This window comes from Olea europaea, unplaced genomic scaffold (genome assembly GCF_002742605.1).
Source record: "Olea europaea var. sylvestris unplaced genomic scaffold, O_europaea_v1 scaffold664, whole genome shotgun sequence".
Classification (NCBI taxonomy): Eukaryota; Viridiplantae; Streptophyta; class Magnoliopsida; order Lamiales; family Oleaceae; genus Olea; species Olea europaea.
In genome coordinates, this window is record NW_019265017.1 from 97599 (window position 1) to 106771 (window position 9173).

The 9173-nt window shown below is 31.0% G+C and overlaps 1 pseudogene; it reads right to left on the bottom strand.

The window, feature by feature from the left end:
• Positions 1-5192: 5192 nt before the first annotated feature.
• The window catches only part of LOC111390247, a 31527-nt pseudogene continuing 27546 nt past the window's right edge, over positions 5193-9173 (bottom strand).

Sequence of the window (9173 nt, forward strand, 5' to 3'; positions counted from 1 at the left end):
ATTTTTTTTTTTATCTTACAAATTATGCAGTAAAATTGAAATGAGTTTTTAAGTGGTCCAACAAATTACAAACTAATAAATTGTATATTATAAAACATATATTTGACATATTTGTGTATATATATATATATATATATTGAATTGGTGGTATGAAAATTTAATTATATATTGCCGTTTAAATAAAATTAATTACTTATTTACTTGTGGTTTGATATTGGTTCGATTCCGGTTGAACCTTTTGAACCACTTTACCCTTTTCATTCTTAGGTTCAATATCTAGGTCGGTTTCAAAATTTGGTTAATAATGTATGGATATAATATTGATTTTATTGGAAGTTTGTCAATCCCACATCGAATATGTATCACTTGGAGGAGCGAAGAATGCGTATAAAAGCGGACCATGTTGGGAGAACTGGAATAGTGCATGTTTCAAGTAATGTTGTTCATGAAATCTTTTCGTTCTAAGTTTAATTTTAATATTCTCGTAAGAAGTCAAATTGGTAAAACAGTGATAGGTTTTCGGTATGCTAGTTTTTCTTAATTGATCAGTTCTTTATTTAATGGTTATTATATTATAACCAAATCGAATTTTGGTCTAGTTCTCGATTTTTCTTATAGAACTGTATATACTCAACGGGGTACTTACATAAATACTCTTAATTTTTGGGTGCTTTTGAAAAATCATGAGAAACATGGACTGAAACATAAAGACAAGTATTTTCATTTACTAAAGTCGTAAAATATTACGTTCTAACTTCAGAGGAAACATTCTAAACCTGCAGCCAAAAAATGGAATCCTCCAAGCACCAAATTCAGCAAAATCGAAATAATAAGAAGAAATGTTGCACAAATCAAGCCTAAATAAGATCAAGGACTGCTTCAACTACCTTTTTCTTCAAAATGTTCTTTGAAAAATCTTCAAATAATCAATCTAAATCTATAGGTTTATATGTTTCTGACATCCGATTTAATTTTTTTTTTTTTTTGGATATTATCGATGACACTTTTTGTTTTAATACATATAAAATTACAATCCAAATCGACATGTTTGCATGTTTTTTCCTTTCAATTTAATTAGTTGATATATTGTTTATTTTGGTATTATTAAGGATTTTTTTTTTTAATGCATGAAAAGTTACGTTTTTAAATTAATAATTTTGATTTAGTATATATGAAAATTTAAATTTGTGTGGATTGGATTGAGTCAGCATGCAAGAAAATTAAATTTTGAAGCAATTCAAATTACACATGCAAGGTTTTTGTGAAAATGAGAAGAGAAAACTAACACAGTTTTGTTTTTTGTTTTTTTTTCCCTTTTTAAAGTCACAATCCATCTCATCTAAATTCTTTTAAATTAATTAAATAGATGCCTACACGTGTGTTTGTGAAAATTTAAATATGGATTCGAATTTAAACATCGTTTTACATTAAAAAGTTACATGATATAACATTTATTAGTATTTTGAATATAAATTAAGATGCTAAAACATGAAAATGTATTCTCTGTCACTGCTTTCTAAAAAGGTTGTAGTTTATCTCATTCGAAATCTTTAGGATCAATTAAAGAGATGCATCCACGTGTGTTCATGAAAATCTAAATATGAATATGAATTCAAATTTTGTTTTAGATTAAAAAGTGATATGATCTAATCCTTTATTTTTATTTTTTCATAGGAATCAATATGGTAGAATTAAAAGTGACATACTTTGTCTCATTTTTTTTTTAATTTTAAAGAAAACATCTCACGCTATTTCAATTATATTCTTTTTGCAGATATGAATAAAATTAACGTATCATCTGCTAATAGAAAGATAACCAATATAAAAGTAATAAAAAGATTAAGCTCTCATTATTTGTAATAAAAAAGATTGAAATGGGAACAAGATAACCAATATAAAAGTAATAAAAAGATTGAAATTATTGTCCCAATAGAATATACATGCAACAATATTTGTTAAAACATAAATGTCCCTTTTTTGTTAAAAACAGCGACTTGTCCTTTTTTTTTTTTTTTTTAAGAAACTAGGTTTTGACATTGTTAAAAAGAGATTAAGCTATCATTAATAATTTAATATGCAATTCCAATTATAAGTTAACCTGTGTATTTACACATAAGCTAAATTTGATAACAATTTTATGAAATTCAATGTGTTAAGATATATCATTAGTAAAAAGTATAAAATAATTTTTTTATAAAAAAGTCACATGCCATGTCCCTTTAAACCTATGTTTATGTGGTATGATTAATTCTCAATCTTGTAAAAAGAGAAAAGAAAGACTATTAAATGAAATTTAACAAAAAAAATAATAATAATAAAGAAAAAAGAAAAATAAAAAAGTGACAGAAACTCAAAAAATTTATAAAATTTCAAAAAAAGTGACAAATTCAATTTTTGGACTTTTGGGCGTAATTAATACTAGAATTTGCAGTTCTAATTAGTTTTAAATGTATTAATCTAATAAAATATTTTTTTTAGGGTAGTGGGCCTAATTTCTCCTTTAAAAGGCAAAAAAAAATGGTATCTTGCATTAAAATATCACGAGGATATATACAAAATAAACATATTCTTTGAGTACAAATATTTTATTCTTCAAATTTATGCTACTCCTTTTAATAATGATGATCTCTTTAGATGGAACCTCAATACCCAAACATATTCACTGGAGAACTTACATCTATGTTGAGCAATAAATAGCATAAAAATTCTTATGTCATTCTAATGAGACTTTTGCGCTCTCTTCTTCAAACAAATGGGGTAACTTCTTTACAAAAAACATTAAGGATTTTCACATTTTACTTTCTTAAGATTTTGCTTCATGGGTCTGTCAATTAAGTTCTGTTAGAACTTTGGAAAAACTAACTTTATTATTAAGTAAGAAATGAATTAAAATTCAACTCTTAAGGCATTGAGTTTTTGTATTCAAATATCACGATTGTTAAAATGTCTAGTTTAAATAACATTATCTTAGTCGCTCTATTCTTAATATAGGTCTACGAGTCACATTGTTAACAACTTTCAGTTTTCGATTTCCTCTATTTCTTGGAGTGATGACTTTATTAAGATCTTTTTATTTCTAATAATTCCAAGTACATGAACCTCTTTTAAGATGTACATGAATTTTTTATAGAGTTATATGATTTCTCAATTCTTACAATCTTTTGAAGAGCACTATCACTGTAATTTAACTATCTCAAGTACTCATTTCATTTTAATTTTTGGAATTATTATCTATTAAACCTATTTGTTAGCTTTAAAATTGTAACAATTCAAGCGAAAGGATGTAGACTTCATTACTATCAATAAAGCTGTTCAAAATGAAATGTTGGGAAAAGTAAAGACTTACAACATTCTCCATGAGAGAACAATGGGAAATTAAGTTTTATTTAAAATAATGAGAATGTCTTTTCTAGAAAAATGTGACAGACATAATGAAAGATAATATTTAAATGAAGAATAAAGCTGATTTGCCCGAAAATTTTGACAGCATGGTTGACCGACCCTAACATTGCGCATTGATCCCGCGTGAATTAAAAATGTCGACCCCCATGTGTGTGTTCGATCATTCCTTATACTTGTGTAGCAAAACTCTTAAATGAATATGTATAGCAAAATGAGTATTTATTTGAAATTATTAATGCAGTATCAAAATCACACAACAGACCTGAGTTTAAGCCTTGATGTGACACCACTTATTTACTAGAAGTGCTAGTACGTTTAAAGTTTGATAAAAAAATTTGAACAATCTCTACGCGTGAAGAGATATATTTTATATGATTTAAGCCACTGTTTGATATAAATTAAAATATAAATTTTTATCAAACTAAAAAACAACATTTAATTTTGACCACATATTTCATGAGATTCATAACTTTTTAACCACACATTTTATCAACTTCTAATAAAATCTCTTTAAAAATATGATTTTAATACCATCAAACAAATGCTAAATAAATAAACTCCTTCTCTAACTACTTAAACATTTAGATTGACATTACATGAGAGAGAGAGAGAGAGACAGAGAGAGAGAACATAACAATGGAAAATGATGCACACCACTTTTGAACCCACCAGTGCTCTCTCTGGTGAACTTCAATATGCACCTCCTTTTGCTACACTTGTGCATTCAAGATGAGTCACGTTATTTGTACAAATTAAGTTGACAAACTTGATTTATAAATTATGTGTTGATAATATCCAAATCAATCATTTCAAAAATAATATTTGAAATCAATAGAAATCAATGACCAACACTTGATTTGTAAACTAATTTCTGTCAACAAAGTTTGTTCAGATTAATTTATTCAAGATCAACTGCATAAACCCAAGTGGGAAATGACAAATAACGACACCCAATACCAAAAAATACTATAAACATGATGCCACCAACCAAACGAGCAACTATTAACGGGGGTTCGATTCCTGAGACATGGAATTGAACTCATTGGAGGCACAGTGTACATGCAGCTTTTGTTTCTTGATCTGTTGGGGTACATCTCACGATTTACCTCCCTCACAAAATCCTAAAGTCGGACGGTAGGGACCCTCAAAATTGGGGTTCAACGTTTAACTATTAACGGAGAAACCAAAAAGAAAATATGTGATGAATCACTCAAGTGGTCAAATAAAAAACTTTCCACCTTCCACTTGTCGTCACTTCTCACAAAATGTCAAATCAACTAATTGAAATAATGAGATCAGGTGCCCACAAAAAGAACAACCCATTGTTGAACCTGGCTATCTGTACACCTTCGTTGATAATATAATTCGCCTTTTTTTTTTAATTCCCACAATTCCACATTAGCAAAAGAAATTTCATAGTCATCCTTTTGGTCAAAAAAGGTGTATAAGTAACTTAATTCCCAATTGTATTTCAAGATCTAGAATTGATATATGCTCATTCAACCCCCCTTTTGTAGCAATTTTTCACCCCAAAAAATCAAATTTTTGACCGTTATTTCATTATTTCAATCATCATTTTTTACTTCTTCATAAATGGAACCCACTTGTCTCTCTAATGATCAAAAAATTAATTCTTATAATTACTACCGAATATGCTCAATAATATATTGCCAGTATGGTGAATATAGATTTAGAGTGCAAATGTTCACCAGAGGCATCAACTAACAATGAGAAACCTCAGAATTGACTAAAGAAGTATAATATGTACTCAATCTAACCAAGAAAGTGTAATTATCAAACAAGTTTACTTTTGAAACATCATCCTCTTACGGCATGGTGTCATGTATCTGGATATCAGAAAACAAAAACATTTGTAAAATTCAAATTTTTTACAAAATCGAAGATAACACTCTGGCTCACTCTATCAATTCAGTACAATCAAATTTAGTACAGCTGCTGTCATATTGACAGACGTAGACAACAAATGAGTTGCTGAAAAGGGGGAAGAGCCTTCATATGATGAATTGCCTGTCAACACATTGTTACCCTAAAACTGTCGCATTAGATACTTCACCATATGCAACTGGTTCAAATAATTTACATGATCATGGCCACCAGGTAATTATGGGTATCACCCCTATTGCTGCTTTTTGGACTGATAAGAATTTTGAGTCATTTAAATTAGTTGTGCTTTTTTCAGGTCGGACAGAACTCCTCTATCTTCACTGCCCCTCTCATTGTACAGAACCTTCGGATCATTGGGAAAATAATTGTAAGTTACATGATGAGCTCAAAGCCAAAATAATGTAAACCATTCTCAATAGAGGTACCTTGTCAATGATCCCATACTCAACTGCCTCGCTTGGACTAAAATATTTTGGACGCCTGGCGATTTTCCTATATGCTTCGAGTAGAGTTTAACCTTTGCAAATCAAAACATGAAATGTCCGTAAGCATAGGTTCAGCTGTGCGTCAAGGATGTACATTACCATTTTCCCATGCAACTTCCAGTGTGAATGAGTTTGTCAGGGCAATATTATGATGACTATTCACATGCAAGCGTATACAGGCATACAACGATAACACAAAACATGCCCGATTTCTGAATCTAGAGAACATGGGACTAAGAGGAGTGGAAACAATGGCCTAAATGATTGTTAACTTTACCAACTCAGCCTTCACATTTTTAACTTCTTTCCTCATAAGTTCAACATCCGATGCTTGACCTTGAAATCTTGCAATTGGCTGCAAGATTACACAGGCAATAGGTATTAATATTAAAATAAAACAAAGCAATATAACAAGAAGTCTAACGTTAATATCATGATATGTGTGTTAACACTAGTTCCTAGAAACGGTAACTTCTAATTTGAGAGAATAGGTGTGCCTTGTAGGGGTGTGGATTGTTTGGAATTAAAGGCAGATTATCGGATATCAAGAACTTAACATGAGAAAGAAAAACATGCAGTATAGATAACAAGGACCTGCTTAATCATGATTGTTGACGATGGCAAGGCAGAACGGTTGCCCTTTGCGCCAGCAGCCAAAAGCAAGGCTGCTTCTCCCCAAGCATTTCCAACACACAGCGTGAAAATAGGTGGCTTGACATATCTTCATGCCAGTTCTCGTTAGTTACAATGAATAAAACGAAAGTGAATTCACACACTACAATAGTATGAAGCACACAATCAGCAAATCCAAAATGTCTATATTTCCATCATATTCTTTAAAGTAATTTTAACTGCATTGGAAAAAAATAGAGTTCACACGAATTTGTCAAATGCCATGATTGTAGAATCTAGTAAGTTGGAGATTTAGCTCAATCAAAAAAATGACCTTGATAACTCATAGCAATTAGAGGACACAGTCTACCCTCGACTTGCTCGATTTCAGAAATAATAGTTAGTGCACAAAATTTCGGCTTTCACAAAATTAAAACATCCATTTTGATATTGATATCTTATGGTTTTGGCTAGAGTTTCAAAATAGTTACACAAAGTACTATCTTGCAGCCCTGTCAAGCATTAAACAAAAATAAGGTACAACTTTAATAGCATTCTGATGTATGGCATAAAGATTTATAACCTCATAACATCATAAATTGCAAAAGCCTCCGTCTCATAGCCCAATTTTTCCCCACCCTGCAAAATTGTGAAAATTAAATAAAACTTTGAACAAGTCCACTTTAAATATGTTGATCATTTTATTTTTTATTTTTTGCAGAAGCTTCACATTAAAAGCTCATAGGAACGATGATTCGTGAATTTTGAGACTACACGTTTCTTAGTGCAATGCCCAGTTTTTTTTTTTTTTTTTTGGGTGGGGGGGGAGCCTTTACAAGCCAAATTTAACTGCATTTTCTGAACAAAAAATAGAAAGTAAAAAAGTAGTATTTTTAATAGTTGAAATGGACCAAATGGTTATACTCTTAACAGCAAATTATGCCAAAGCTCTGTCATCTAACCTATGTCTGCATCAATAACATGGACATCTTGCAGACGATGTTTCAATGCAGAAATTAATAACGGTGGGGAAATTAACCCAAAACATGAACTATGCTGAATCCCAAACAAAATTCAAGTTTAGTATATTAACTTCAAGTGCATGCCAAAAATGAAGTGGGTTTTGAGGAAACATCCCCACTTTGAACCTCAACCCTAGAAGGTTACATGGAAACCAAATACACGAAGCAAATCAAGTATGACGCATAGTATTTATAACTGATGCTTAGATGACACAGTATTTACATGCTGCCATGGTCTTGAAGACAGTGAACTGGGAAAGAAAGAAGAATGGGGAAGATTATAGTTGGGCTTTTTTTTACTTAGGCCTTTTTTAGTTGGGCCTTTCTTAAATAAAAACTATGGCCCATTATTCATTACTCAATTCCCATTGTCATTTGCGACATTTCTCAATTCACAACCACTGACCACAGCTTCAAAAAGCTAAACGCCCAATTCCAAACCTGATATTCTACCGTTGTTCCCAGTGTTGCCAAAAGTCTCAAGGTAATAATCTACTTTTAAATTGTTTGTGACTTCAAAGGATTTTGTGTAATTTGGGTTGATTTCATTATTTGGTTATTTCTGTGAAGGTAGAAAAAATTACTTGAATTGATTATACCAATTATGAATGCACAAAATGGTGTATGAGATCCAAACTAAAGTTGATAGATGGACTTCAGAGGTTTATATGATATGTTCAAATAGGTAAAGCAAAAATATGCGAAGAAAATAATTTCGAATGGAAACAATTGAATATCTTAAGCTTTGTTTTATGTTGATGTCTATTGTGATAGCTAATTGTCATGTGAATCAGACTCTGTTGGTTGGAACTTGGCTGTTATTGGAATTTGTGACTTGATGGAATAATCAGAAATGGTCACAACTAAAAATAGAAGCTTTTGGCATGAATTGTTACTCAATGTTTATGTTATATTCCTTGACAATGTGAAGGCATATATGTTCTACTCTGCATTGGCTGAAAAGTTCATTTATGTTGCACCCTTTGTAGGTGAGGAGAGCACACTGCAAAATATGCATTTGAGCACGCTTATTTGAACAGCAGAAAGAAGTGACAACTGTGAGCAAAGCCAATATCATGAAGCTCGCCGATGGTTTATTTTTAGAATCTTCTTTAGAGGTCGCCATAAAATATCCTTGGATCAAGAACAATGAGATATTATGGATAACTGCTACATGCGACCGGTTTCCAAGCCCAAGTAGTTTGATGTCATGGTAGGTGCTTGGATTTCTCTTAGTTTTTTCTTGTGCTCTTTTAGACTTTTCTTAAAATGTTGCCATGCATACAAATGTAAGACAGCTTAATGTCAATCCGCAGAAGAACATTTACCGTGATTGTTGTTTTAGTGTATTTACATATAGATTGAAGAATTTTAAATATTATTTAATTAAATATTAATAAACGACATCGCTATTACGGTCGTTGACTATCAACGGTCAATGATCAACGTTTAACGGCAGCTTTAGCTGACTTCCAATCCTAGATCTGCCACTGATGACATGGGCAATACATAGATTTAGAAAGAGAAAGAGAACTACCAGCCAATTTCCCACTACTAAATTGAAACTAGCAATATTGGTATGGTAAACATTGATCATATTTATGTATCTATGCATATGATTTCTTTCAACTGAACAGAAGAAAATATATTCTGAGGCTGTATAGCATCAGTTTTACAATCATTGCATGGGGAATGGAAGAAAATGTGTACCAGTTCAGGCATAATGTTATTCTTAGTTACATATCCT